The sequence below is a fragment of the Mytilus edulis genome, unplaced genomic scaffold, assembly GCF_963676685.1.
Source record: "Mytilus edulis unplaced genomic scaffold, xbMytEdul2.2 SCAFFOLD_882, whole genome shotgun sequence".
Lineage (NCBI taxonomy): Eukaryota > Metazoa > Mollusca > Bivalvia > Mytilida > Mytilidae > Mytilus > Mytilus edulis.
Window position 1 is genome coordinate 15,627 of NW_027268515.1, and position 14,717 is coordinate 30,343.

Below are 14,717 nucleotides of genomic sequence, written 5' to 3' on the forward strand. Positions count from 1 at the left end.
TTAATCGGACTACATGTTTTATGCACAAAGTTTTATTGATAAGCCGCAGAACTCCCAATGATCAATAAATAAGCGTCTTCTATGAGTCAAAATATAGGATCGAGTGCACCCTAGTGCCAACAGGTAGGGTAAATGACTCTTGGTGAAAAATCCCGATAAAATGTAAATAACACAACTTCAAACACATTTTACCACAGCAGTGTATTTGTTAAACTCTAGGAAAACACTTTAGTGCATGAACTATGAATTTTGTGTCTAAATGAACCTACTTATGGATAATTTTTCTACGAGACCACACCAAAACAACGACAGCCATTAGTACGTGGATGAACTTTTATCTAACATTTTGAATTTGGCTTTGATGACTTTGGTGATGCAAATACGCCTCACAACTGGTCTCTAACTTACCAACTACAAACTGAAAACCAAAATATTTATATTGTACATTTATATATATTTATATATATAGTGATTGTTTCATAACTGAGTAGATGAAGGGAGGCGACTCCGACGAAACTTACTCAACAACCCCATTAAACATTAAAAAACGTCGACGCCGAAAATCTTCTAAACCATCACCGTCGTCGCAAGTTGAGGACAAGAGACAACGTACAAATAGTGAAATAAGCTCCGAGTCGGACACAGACAGCGAGTCAGAACAATCAGATTGTTATTCTAGAGGAAAAGACGAAATGAGTAATCCATCAGACTTGCTTCCTAAAGTATCTTTGACTGAAATTGATATAGTTAGGATAGCTGAAACTGTTAAGCATCTACTGAAAGACGATATTGACAAGACCGTCGAGAGGGTTGTAAACGAAATACAAAAACACTTAATTGACAGGATAAACGACATAGAAGAAAAAACAATGTAAACTGGAAACAACCATTAAAATAAAAACAAACCAACTAAATGAGCTGCATGTAAAAAACACTAAACTACAAGAAAACGTTGACGATCTCGAACAGCACAGTAGAAAAGGTCTTCTCCGTTTAAGTGGTGTGCCTTTTTCAAGAGGTGAAAATACTACTGAAAAGGTGATTGACATAGTAAAAAGGATAGGAGTGAACATAAAAGATGATGACATTAGCGTAAGCCATGGCACAGGAAAATTCAGGGAAAATAAAACTCGCCAAATCATCGCAAGGTTCCCAAAGCATGATTTAAAAGTCGAAATTTTAAAATCGGCCAAGAAACTTAGAGAAATCCCAGGTCTTCAAGATATCTGTATAAACCAAGACCTAACAAAGACGCGAGATGAAATAGCATTCAAAGCTAGAGCGTACGTGCACAACCATAGACTCAAGGCAACCTGGGTGGTTGATGGAAAGGTCATGATTATTGGGAAGGACAACAAAAAACACGCCGTCACACGTATGTATGATCTGAATGACTATGTTTTCCAATCCGATAACTTTACTGAAATAAACGAGATTGAAGACAACCAAGAAACAGAAATGCAGTACGCGTCAAATGGTCATGACAGGGTCAGCGAACAACCAGCTAGTGACGTTACTGTTTAACTTTATACGAGTGCTCTTTGTTACTTATAAATGATCAACCAATTAAAATCGATGAACAAATATCACATTTACAATTTTCCTCTACAGTGAAAATTTTAGATTAATCAAGCGTACACCTGTACTCATTTGACTATTAGTACTTATGAAAATGTATACATATTGTTACTTTGATACATGTAAAAAAAAAATGCTAAAAATAGTTATCTTCTATACTACATGTAATTCAAAGTGTCCTTGTATTCTACCCCTTAGGTCGAAATAAGTTGTATTCCCGTTTCCCGTTGGCTTTTTACTTACTTTTTTTTTCTCTCCCCCCTTTTTTTCCTTTTTTTCTCTGGTTATGTTGTTGGGTTTTCAGTTGTTGGTGGTTTTTTTTTTCTGTGTTTTTTTTTTGTGTTTGTTTTATTTTCTTGCATTGTTTAAGCTTTTTTTGCACCCTTTACTCAAAATACCGGAACTCCTACAATATTATTTTCTGATGAATATCAGTCACGATGAATAATTAAGAAAATTCACTTTTGCATAAGTTATATTACAAAGAAATCAAAGACGATTCTTTTTAGACTTAGCCTACAATACTCCAAGTAACACTGTGTATCATCGCCACCGGAAATTGGGTACTAACGAAGCGGAGAGAAATAGAAAAAAAAAGTAAACAAGTTAAGAATTCATTCAATTAAAGCATTTCCACTCATTTGATGAGGGTGCCGCTTAAGAAATGATTTTCTGATATATAATTCTTTAAATTATTAGGCCGATAAGTACAAAATTAATACAAGATTTTGTGTAATACTCCAAAACTTGCCACTTAGTACCGGAAAATTTCGAGGTCGATCGTCCTCTGTCGCCCCATTCTCAAGATACTGAACTGTTTTTCATTATTTTTCCAGACACGTTTTTAGATTATTATAGTGTGGCATCATATTTACTGAAATTTGTTGTCAAAAAGATGTAATTTTAAGAATATAGATCATAAAAAGTAAAGTCTAGAGTACGGCAACTTGCTCGTGTTGACAAATTTACTGTATGGCAACTTGTTTTCAGCTGTACGGCAACTTGCTAATTTTAGAATAGTTATTTACCGTCCTTTCAAAGAAAATAAAATATTAAGTTCAAATATCTAAGGTTGGGGGGGGGGGGGGGGGGGGGGGGGGTACCCTTTTATATTAAACTGTTTTTGTCCTTTTCAAGGTTTTAATTTGTTTAAAACTGTTATTTGACTGATAAATTTTAAAAACTGTTAACTGTTTACGACCCACTGTCTGTAATCGTTTTGTTAAAATTTGCAATGTTGTTAACTGTTTATTTGAAATTGAGATTCTGGTTATCTGTTACTTAATACTTAAAGTGTTCACTGTTTTTGACATTATTTTCTCTGTTAACTGATCTTAACTGTTATTTACAAGAATCACATTAAAATCTGCTGTCCATCTCTTTCTTTACGTTGCTTCCGCAAAGGAGTGACATAAACAGCATATATGTAACTGTACATGTCTTTAAAAAAAATTTTGAGTATAGTAAATCCTTGATAAAATTGAGAATGGAAATGAGGAAAATGTCAAAGAAACAGAAGCCCGACCAAATAGAAGAAAAAACCCAACGCAACGAGAAAATTATGCACTAGGGTGGGGTGTCAATTCACAGATAGGAAAAAAACTTAGAAATGACACTCATAATTTTTAAACACCCTCTTTCCCTTTCTTCCTACTAAATAAGGCTTACTATTTGAGTTATGCATGTGTATATTTATGGAAAGAGAATCGTCCATAGATTTGATTTTCAATAGTAATAATGGTGAAATATAATCTTTTTTTTTTGTTTAACCATGGCAACAATCAGCATTTATTTGATACCAAATATTGCAAAATAGGGGGTTGAACATGTCACAAAGATCTCAAAAATTTGGTCCAAAGGAAAATTTCAATCAATAAGAGTGATACCTTTCCTGAAACCATAGACATATATCTATCAAAAGGTAAAAAAAATCATATGCATTTCTGCTGTTTTTTCCATAAAATTGAAAAGATCGAGCGTCAAATCTTTGTTGAAAAACAATACAAAATTTCTAAATCTATGGCGGTACGGATAGGAACGTATGGACGTTCAAACCGAAAAATGTCTTATAAAACATGCTAAAAACAATCTAAGTGTTCATATAAACCCACTAGGAAGGCTATATTATTATTCAACTATCTAAAAATCAATTCAATTGTACAAAAACTTTCATATTTAGAAAATTCGCCATGGCTATAATGCGAAACTACACTTGTAACTGTGTATTGATATACCTGAAGCTGTCTCCTAAGTGAGCAATCATTTACCTACAAAAAGGGGGTAGAAGTTCAATGTTTGTTTCTTGAAACATATAAATGAACCAAAATTTAAAAAATGAAATAAATACAAGACTATATAAAAATGTAGCAAAGGTTACAGACTCAAGTTGGGTCATGCAGGTGCAACAAATGCGGCAGTGTTAAACATGTTTAGGGATATCTCTTGCCCCTCTTTATACGTCTAACCAATGTAGTTATATCTGCCTTCTATTTGTAATGTACCCGAAACGTTAAAAGGAAAGGCCACTTCTTATCCAGCTAAAACTCTGGTCAGTCCTATGATGAAAATAATTCAGATGTATATGGAATGTTTGATAAGTTATGTTGACCCAGAGTACCTGGACGGAATTGTGAAAAATAAATTACCTTTTCAATTTGCAATTCGTAAAATAACTGAACAGTGTGGCCTGGTAGACGAGGCCGTAAAATGAGGACTATAAGGTTCTCAAATTGATGTAAAATGTTGTAGTCTAAGACTTCAGAAATGTAAAGATGGACCAAGGCTTTTTTTTTATATCAGATCAGAGTTCTTAATTGGGACTTGGAGATGAAAGAGCGCTTCAACTTGTGACACCTTACATGTTTTTTTTTCTGATTTATACACTGGTTTTGATGATTTAAAATAAAAATCAGTAAACATTCCTTTTAATAAAATCATGTAAGCAATGAGTCGCATGAATACCCTGACTGAGATGTAACCATAATTTATACTAGAACACACCCGCGAAATCGCGGGCATTTAGAGCGTATTTGAAAGGATGTAAAGTGTTGTAGGAAGAATTTTGTAAAAGATTTAATAACTTGAGAATTTCAGGAAAAGTATCAAAAGTCATAGGTACTTGGGGACAGTAAAATGTTTGTTTTAATCCTCCTCCTTTATTTCAAAAATTCACATTTTTTTGTTTTCTATTAATTTCATTATGAACATACATTTAGTGTACATGTATTATGAACATTCCAGTCAGGAGCCTGTTATTCAGTGGTTCAGTGATATTTGTTTTTCGTACATTTTTTTGTACATAAATAAGGCTGTTAGTTTTCTCATTTGAATTGTTTTACATTGTCATTTCAGGGCCTTTTTATATCAGACTATGCAGTATCGGCTTTTGCTCATTGTTGAAGGCCGTTAGGTGACCTTTAAATGTTAATTTCGGTATCATTTTGGTCTCTTGTGGAGAGCTGTCTCATTGGCATTCATACCACATCTTCTTGTTTTTGTAAAGCATTTAGTGACTTGAGTATTTCAGAAAAGGTATAAAGACATAGGTAATTTGGGTCAGGATAATTGTTTTTCTAGCCCGGCTCCTCCTTTTTTTGTTTGATCTCTATTAATTTTAATGACACATGAATAATTTTAGCGTTTATCTGTATATTATGAACATTCATTAAAGGGGGGTCGGGGCAGAGGCAGATTTAGGGGCGCCCCCCTTTTCTGGAAAATAATTGGTTGCTTATATAGGGAATCACTGAAGCATGACCAGAGCGGGCCCCTCTTAGGCAGTCAACGGGCCCCTGCGTATGAAAATTTCTGGATCCGCCACTGCGTAGGGTGCCTGATCCCAATATCCCGGGCTTGAAAACATGAATCCCGAGGTTATGAATTTATTATACAAATTAAATACCTCGACATCCCGAAATTTGAAAAAAAAAAAGAAATCCCGGATCCCGAAATGGTCAATCCTGAAATTTCGATCTTAAAAACACCCGTTCCAGACGTCCCGAAAGTGTATTTTCTTTTTACAGTCAATTCTCAGTTTAATAATTGATCCACAGCGGTCATTGGTATATTATTCAGACCCTCTCTATTAAATAAACCCTGTGACTGCCGTGGATAGTAAACTTGAAAATGATATCAGACAGAAAATACACTTTATTCGTAGTATATGTATTTGTTTCAAAGTAAAAAGAAAAACGCAAACCGGAGGTCTAATCTGACTTAAATTTCGTCCAATGACGGATATAAGACAGAAAATACACTGTATTCGTAGTATTAATGTATGTTCAAAGTATACAGAAAAACGCAAACCGGAAGTCTAATCTGACTTAAAATTTCGCCCAATGACGGAAACATATCCGGACGTCTTTTTTCTCGTTTTTCACCCAAAATAACTCAATCTGAATAACCATATGAATGGATGACAAATACGATTATGCACTGTACCCATAGGACACAGAGGCATGATGATTAATTTATTGTGGAAAGAAGAGAAGCGACACCCAAAATGAGGTCTTCTCGTTTAATAGTATAGAAGAGCCCCCGCCATAAAAAAAAAACAATGTTCGCGCCCTATAGTATTCACTCATACTATCTGGGTGTTACACTTTCCTACGTCATGACGATAACCCAAGTTTGCTACGACTGATGACATAAAACATTTACTAAACAATATACATAACCAGAAGAAGCCTCCCTTTTGCTGTTTGAAGCATTTTCGATTATTCATGACATAGTCCTTTTTCTTGGAGTCAATCACTCCGTCTGCTTTTCCATCCGTTCAATTGTCTGGCCATGTGTCAATAAAAAAAATATGGTACTTGCGTGTGTCTTCTGAAAATTAGTCAACTTTATAAAGATTCCTTATGGAGCTTGGCATTTCTGCGACTTTATACAGTGGTTTTCAAACTTTTGAATACATTGAAGATATACACTTGCCCTTTTCATTGCTTTTGGGTTCGTTTGGAAAAAAGGGTAAATTAAAGTTGCTGTTAACTCTTATCAGCATTTAAAATTTGTTGTTAACTGTTTTTGCCAAAATCGGGATGTTGTTAACATGTTAACGGACCCCTCCTCCTATCTAATTATGCATTAGATAAAATGCATTAGATAGAAACACCATTTGCTTGACATCATTTAGGATGTATGCAAAAGACATTTTTTCAAAAAGAAACTGACAAGAAAATTAATTCGAAATGCAATTCACGATTTGTTTCTCCTTACTTTCGATGAAAACAAAGTCTTTTCTTAATTTTGCCTGTCCGAATTCTCGATCCTGTGGTTCGGTGGTTGTCGTTGCTTCATCTCTATCTGATTTGTTGTTTTCATAAATTGTTTTGTTACACTGTATATGAGTTAGGCCGTTAGTTTTCTTGTTGAGTCCTTCCACATTTTTCTGTCGGTGCTTTTTATAGCCGACTATAAGGTACGAGTTTTCGTTGTTGAAGGCCGTACAATAGCATATAATTGCTTGCATACACTTTATTTTATCCTGATGGATAGTTATCTTATTTGCTATCATACCACATCTCCACTGTTTTTATCTATAAAAAAAAGCCAGCACCAACAAAAGATGAATGGACGGTTTATTTTATTGAACTTACACAATTTCAACCAAACAACAAATAAGAGAACAGTCGTTAGTAGTATAACGATATATAAATGTATTTAGAATAATATGGTTGAAAAAAACCTTTTTGTACAAAATCAAATAGCGGTACGCAACGAGGCCTTCTGAACTGAATTAACGGCATATATTTAATAATATTTGATAAGTAAGACATTTGGTATATTTGTAAGCCTGTAAAGCTTTGATATCAACAAAATATCGTCACTTGATATTATCTAAACAGCGATTAATTTCCTCTTAAAATTATAATATATTGCAAGACGCCGTACAGACAAAAGTTGTTATTTTGCAATTCGCCGTACAACGTCCTGCAATTCGCCGTACAACAAACAATCAATGTTTTTGTCCATATTCTTTAAAAAACATGTTTTTGACAACAAAATTTCAGTAAATATGATGCCGCACTATAATAATCTAAAAACGTGTCTGGAAAAATAATGAAAAACAGTTCAATATCTTGAGAATGGGGCGACAGAGGATGATCGACCTCGAAATTTTCCGGTACTAAGTGGCAAGTTTTGGAGTATTACTCAAAATCTTGTATCAATTTTATACTTATCGCCCTAATAATTTAAAGAATTATATACCAGAAAATCATTTCTTAAGCGGCACCCTCATCACATGAGTGGAAATGCTTTAAATTGAATGAATTCTTCACTTGTTTACTTTTTTTTCTATTTCTCTCCGCTTCGTTAGTACCCAATTTCCGGTGGCGATGATACACAGTGAGTAATATTTAGAGTATATTTAATTGTGTGTATCTTGATTTAAACTGTCGAGGGGGCGTGCCCCCGAGACTGTTTAAATGAAGATACACACAATTAAATATACTCTTAATGTTTTGTATCACAACCAATCAAAATTCAGACCTTTTGTTTTAGAGACACAAGTCTTATGTAAACAATTCCTGTTTGAAAATTGCACGAGTTTCTTGACCCACGTGTTTTTACGCCGGCACAAATGATTTAGTATATTAAAAACCATGGAGCCGAATACAAGTTATGAAGACCCGTTTAATGATGGCTTAAACATAGTTATGTCTCAAATTCCCGAACCCAAACCACTCATAATGGGGACTCAAAACGTTTTTGGGGCCAGTTCAAGCACATCCCTGACAAATGCATTTGATGACGACCTGGACATAATTCTGTCTCAAGTAGCCGACCACATGGAACAAGAGTATGCGTGTACAGAATCCCTATCACATATGACCATTTCTCAATGTGTAGCGGAATATTTGGAACCTGACGATGATTTACCAAACTTTTTCCTGGGTTTTGGCGAGGAAACCAAAATGGTAGAGTCCTGTGAAAAGAGATTTGGGAATCCGGCAAGCAAAGAGGACTTGGACAAATTAATAAACTCCCAGAAAAACCCAAATACAGAAAAAAATACCAAATGGGCTGTGGAAGCATTCATGAAATGGAGGGAACAAAGAAACAAAGAAAATGAGAATATCCCCCTTTTAAAGCATATGGATGCCGAAACCATGGACAGATGTCTACAGCGGTTTGTTGTTGAAGTACGGAAACAAGATGGACTTGAATACCCCCCAAAATCACTGTATTATATAATTTGTGGACTTTTGAGACATTTGAGAGACGAGGAAATCCATGACAAGAATTTTCTAAATGAAAATGACATTAGGTTTGCCGTTTTCCGTAAGGTACTAAACGCTAAATGAAGGAATTAGCCTCCCGGGGACTCGGAAGTACTACGAAACAGGCCGACCCCATCACCAAAGAGGACGAAGAAAAAATTTGGAATTCTGGAGTGTTCGGCTGTGACAATTCCGTGGCGTTACAAAATACAGTTTTCTTTTACAACTGTAAACTGTTTGGTTTGCGGGGTTATGATGAGCACAGAAATTTGGAGTGTGAACAGTTTTCTATCGGATGTGACGGTTCCGAAAGTAGATTCATCCATTTCACTGGTAGGACTAGTAAAACTTTCAGCGGAGGATTAAACCAGCTTCATGTGAAAAGTAAAGATATTAAACACTTCTGTTCAAAAACTAAAGGTGAGTTTTTGTTTTGTTTGTTCAGTAACTTTTAGAAGCGGTGAACACCATTTAATACTAAAAGGTCTGATTGGATAAGGCTATGTTTAAACTGAAAATCTATTTCTTTACTTGAAAAAAAAACAAAATGTATAATATTTGTATAATACGCATAAGCACTGTATGCGTCTTAGGTGTTTTGGTTCATGTGGACCCTTTGTCTATTAAAATGACTGATTTTTCACCTCAAAATTTACTGAGTACATACAAATCTATGCATTTGGAAAATATTTTAAGCATAACATGCCCTAGATAAATAAATTTTAAATATTATATTTTTGTTTTGTTTACAGAACTTCTATAACAGAATGGAAAACAAGTCATTGATTAACTTGTTGTTTGCTATATTTGTTTGGATGTTTGTTTAATATTTACTGGAACTTGATTGGACAATAAACATTAAATTCATTTCATGTCAATTCTTATTGTCCAATCAAATCCCAGTATATGTAAAAACTGACTGAAACTCCGCCTACCTATTGTTTGCAAACAACCAAGCAAACACAGGAAGAAAGTTGATCAATGTTTTGTTTTGCAATTTATAATTACATTAGATGTATGATTCATTATAATACGTTATTCTTTTTGGCAATCTCGCGTTATTCCTTAATCAATTCATTACACAATATGATTTACCATCCATGATGACACGAGGTCCCACAATTAACAGATAAATTAAATAAAAGCATGATAAAAATCGTGTTTTCATGATTCTAGCTAAAAATGTAATTATATAAAGTATTGAATGCTTCTTTTTTTTTTTAACTTCATAGAGTTGTAAAAGCGTTGATCGTGCGCACATTTTTTTTAGAATGAAGCGTTTCCGCGCTTCATACAAAATGTACCTCGGTCAACGCTTTTACACCCCAATGGAAGTTGCAAAAAGAAGCATTCAATTCTTAATTAGTAACGTAAAACTTAACAGGATTTTGCCGTGCACTTTTTTCATTCCGCCAGAAGGTGCCAAAATAAACCGTGTTGGGAAAGAGGTTTGAGATGCACATGTGGCATGTTTGTCTGTACTCGGAGTGAAAATTGAGGTGAAAACACAGTAATTTTAGCCAACGGGTCCACATGAACATTAAGGAACACCATTTGTATGTGGCTTTAGTTATATCAGCGACTCGATTTAGCATGTAATATTTGCCGCTGAACAAAAAGCAGATGTCAATGTATCTGTAAATTCTTAAACTTAATATTAATTATAATGACATTTTCTGAAAAAAATTATCGCACTATATTTTTCCCTGTTTGCAGTTGGATCCCTTTATCTTAAAACTCGGGAAAAAAACTCTTATTATGGTAACAGCAAGTCTCATTTATTATTACATCAACCTACTTCTGTCAGATTTCTGAAGATATGGTATGATTGCCAATGAGACAACTCTCCACAATTTACCAAATGACACAGAAGTAAACAACTATATGTCATCGTACCGCCTTCAACTATGAACAAAGCCCATACCGAATAGTCAGCTATAAAAGGCCCCTTGATGACAAATGTCAAACAATTCAAGCGAGAAAACTGACGGTCTAATTTATATACAAAAAATGAACGAAAACAAACCACTGAATAAATTGCGAGTATAAGTTCATTTTAAAAATGGTTTATTGTAAAAAATTGAAAAACAATTCAAAATTCAAAACTTCTTTACTAATCTTTTTGGATATTTGATGAGGATTTTAATTTTCGTTTTCGCTGTTGGTGTTAAAATAAATAAACACCAGAATTAAATTTGATACTGTCCACTCAGTTACACCTTTAAACTCATCTTGTTGTGTAAATATCTATTGTCCTGTATTGGCAATGTCTATCAAAAAATCAAAACAATACACTAAGGTTGTTACCTGAGAGGACCATCTCAAAGATGTAACCCAGCCAACTGTGAAATGTTTACATGTAATCTGAGAGGAACTATATCAAAGATTTAACCCGTCCAACTTTGTGAAATGTTTACACATTCTACAGGATCAGAAAAAAAAATGCCAATCAAAATTCAAAAAAATAAATTATCTTTCTGAAACACAAAATGCATTTAACTTTTAACTTGTCTAGTGGATGCCAGGCATTACAACTTTTTTTCAACTAGACAGGCAAGTCTGTACTCTTGACTTTTTTTTTGAAAGTTCAATGCATTAAAAATAATCTAATTAACAATCTTATGGAAAGGCTAACTGCAAATGTTCGAATTCAAGAGTTTGTAAAATAAAACACCACAAAGATATGAATTTCCAAAAAAAGGTTATTCAAACACACGTATCTACTCAATTGTTATGACTCGAAAGAAAGATATACAATGTATTGACCCATATATGTGTTTTAGTATTGTGAGTTTAAAATGTTGTGTATCATCCTGTAGCCTATAAAGCTGTATCAAATATTTGTGCTAGTGCTTTTCTATACGTTGTTTTCCTTTTCAAAGCAATTTAGAATGAAATTCAAAACAGTGTGGCTGTGGCCATTGATTGACACATTAAATTCATCCATTGACTGGGACAATTTAGGTGAACGTTTGTATGTAACGACCACTGGTCACTATGTACTTTTTAAAGACACTTAAACTATGGGGTCACCAAAGGTTCTCAACACCTTAATAAAGTAATTCGAAAAATTAATCAGAAATAACACGATGTTTTGATTTATATCAATTATATAAATCAAAACATAAAGGTTATTCCTGATTAATTTTTCGAATTATTTTATAATTAAAGGCGTTAAGAAACTTTTGGTGACCCCACAGTTTAAATGTCTATCGTATGTACGTCGTGAACAGTGGTCGTTACAGACAAACGTTCACGTAAATTATCCCAGCCAATGGATGAATTTAATGTGTCAATCAATGGCCATAGCCATACTGTTTTGAATTTCATTCTATGTGTTCTTTTCCCCCATTACAGTTTTGTTCTTCAAGTTATTCAGCACACAATTTCACAGCCTGGTTAAAAGTGATATTGGCCCGGTTATACTAATATTGGACTGGTAAATTGCATAGCCTATAGGTTACTGGTATCATTATACGTGATGCTTTTCATATCGGCAAGATATGCGTGTTGGGCATATGACTAGGGCAATATGAAAAACACCACGTAATAGGCGGATTGATAATTTCAGATAAGGGAGTTCAGTTACCGCTCCCCCTTTTGGGCCCCTCTAAATCCACTTTTGATTCCTGAACGACTATAGTAAATACTTTTTTTTTTAAATGCATATTTAATGTGCAAGAAGGTTTTATTAACCCATTTGATTGTGCATGTTATACTTTATTAACTTTAATTTCTTGCTTTGCAGATAGATGTTGCATCGCTGAGTATTATGAAAAATATTTAGCTGCTCTTGGCAACCGTGGCCCGTTTTATCGAAGGCCCCTAGCCGGATCTTCAATTCGTTATGGGGAACAAGCTGTCGGCATTAATAAGCTGAAAGGATTCATGAGAGAAATAACTTCAAAAGCTGGCCTACAGGGGAATTTCACAAACCACTCGGGCAAAAGAAGTTGCGCAACTCAGTTATACACCGCTGGTATCCCGGAACAGGAGATTATGTCCCGAACGGGACATAGGACCGAGACGGCTGTTCGAAAATACAAAAGGTCTTCTAATGAAATTCTCCATGAAGTTTCAGATGTGTTGAATCCGCCTATGAAAAAGGAAAAACCGGGAAATGCTCTACTTGAAAATGACATGGAAGTTGATTCCCCAAATAAATCAACAGAACTACTCACCAGGAGTCCTTTTCCAAAGCCAATGCAAGATATATCTAACTTGCCCGACCAGAAACCGTCAGTGTTCAACAATTGCACTTTTAATTTTTGAATCTTTTCATCAGACTGAGTCTTTACCGATTTGCAATTCTGACTTGATTGATACTATTCGTTTGAACATGTACGTGGAAAGGAATTCCAATTGTAAAAAGACAATTTTTGCACTTGTTTGTTTGGGGGACTTCTATTTGTAGTATATATGTAATAAAATTGTAGTTTGAAATAATCAACCTTTTTTGTTACAACTTAAGGAAAAGGGGGAGGTTATATCAAATTTCCCAACGAATTATAATTTAGAAGATTTCTTAGATTCTTGGTAATAATTCATCACTAATATTTTTTTACTATAAATATTGGAAGATGTGGTATGAGTGCCAATGAGACAACTCTCCACCCAAGTCACAATTTATAAATATATAGGTCAATGTGTGGTCATTAATATATAATAGACAAAAGGAAAAGCAAGCATCAGTGAATTTGTGTGCTCGGGTGCATAGATTTACCATCAATTATCCAACTGAAAGGTAGATGTGCTAAAAGATTGACACATTTTCATTCATGTGACCTTAATACTGCTAAAAATAAACCGTGCATTAACAGTACTCCAGTTAGAGCACGTATAGATAGATCACAGTTGCACTATAATAGCATCATATAAGCTCCGCCCCACCGACGTTTATCCTGAAATAATGAACACCTATCATCAATAGAAAATACACCTTGTTGTGATACAACTGTTTTTAGTAAATCAGGGTGATACATACATACTCACCTCTTAGCAAAGTTGAATTAGTTAAAAAGATCAAACTCACTCAAAAAGCCTTTGTTCATTGCTTATTTGTAATCAATTAAAGCACCAAAAAAAAAAAAAAAAAAAAAAAACATATAAAAAAGTATATGAAAAACTTATTCTCATATATTTTCTCGATAAACGACAAGTCTCTTGATGTCCAAACAGAGTTAATACTATTTATTTTCTTTAAACAATACAACTATGTTTGGCACTGTTGTGGTAAAATCCTGTTTTTCCTGTTACATGTTCCACCCCATTTTCATTTTGTATATATTTTACTTTTTCCTACTTAATTTTTTTTATCAGTCAGCCACGTCCTACTTTTTTTATCAGCTGTTGACAGTCACTGTTACCTCCAACACACGATCCGATTATAACCATTTTTATATTATGAGCACACTAAGCCCCCACGCGTGTCCTATATTACACAAAGTATCTACTATAATAATACCGTTATGCCAAACGTTGACCTAATTACATATAGGGCACGCGTTGGGTCAAATTACTCGCGGTCTACTCGATTGCCTAAGCATCTACGCCTATTTAAAACTATAAATCATCTTGTGTTATTACTGATCATATCAAAGTACAAATCTTTTGGTGTACATTTATATGTTCTATGTTGAATAATATGTAACATTGAAATAACAAAGTTATTTTATGCTTTACTGAATGTTAAATTGAACTATTACTCAAAACAAAAACATAAACTTGACGATTTTTCAGAAAATGAACTTGAGTGTATTGTCGTCGTTGGTGATTTTACTGATCATCTTAATTATTGCCACGTGTTTATGGTTGTTTTATCTCATGTATAGAGCTGGTGATATAGAAAAAAATCCCGGTCCAATCTTTAATTCTACAAGTAGTTCAAGTAGCTGTTCAACACAATCCGACTCTTTG

The 14,717-nt window shown here is 34.2% G+C and overlaps 1 pseudogene; it reads left to right on the forward strand.

Moving 5' to 3' along the window:
- The first annotated feature begins 8,146 nt into the window (after positions 1-8,146).
- LOC139507617 (uncharacterized protein KIAA1958-like) lies at positions 8,147-13,717 on the forward strand (annotated as a pseudogene).
- Positions 13,718-14,717: the final 1,000 nt, after the last annotated feature.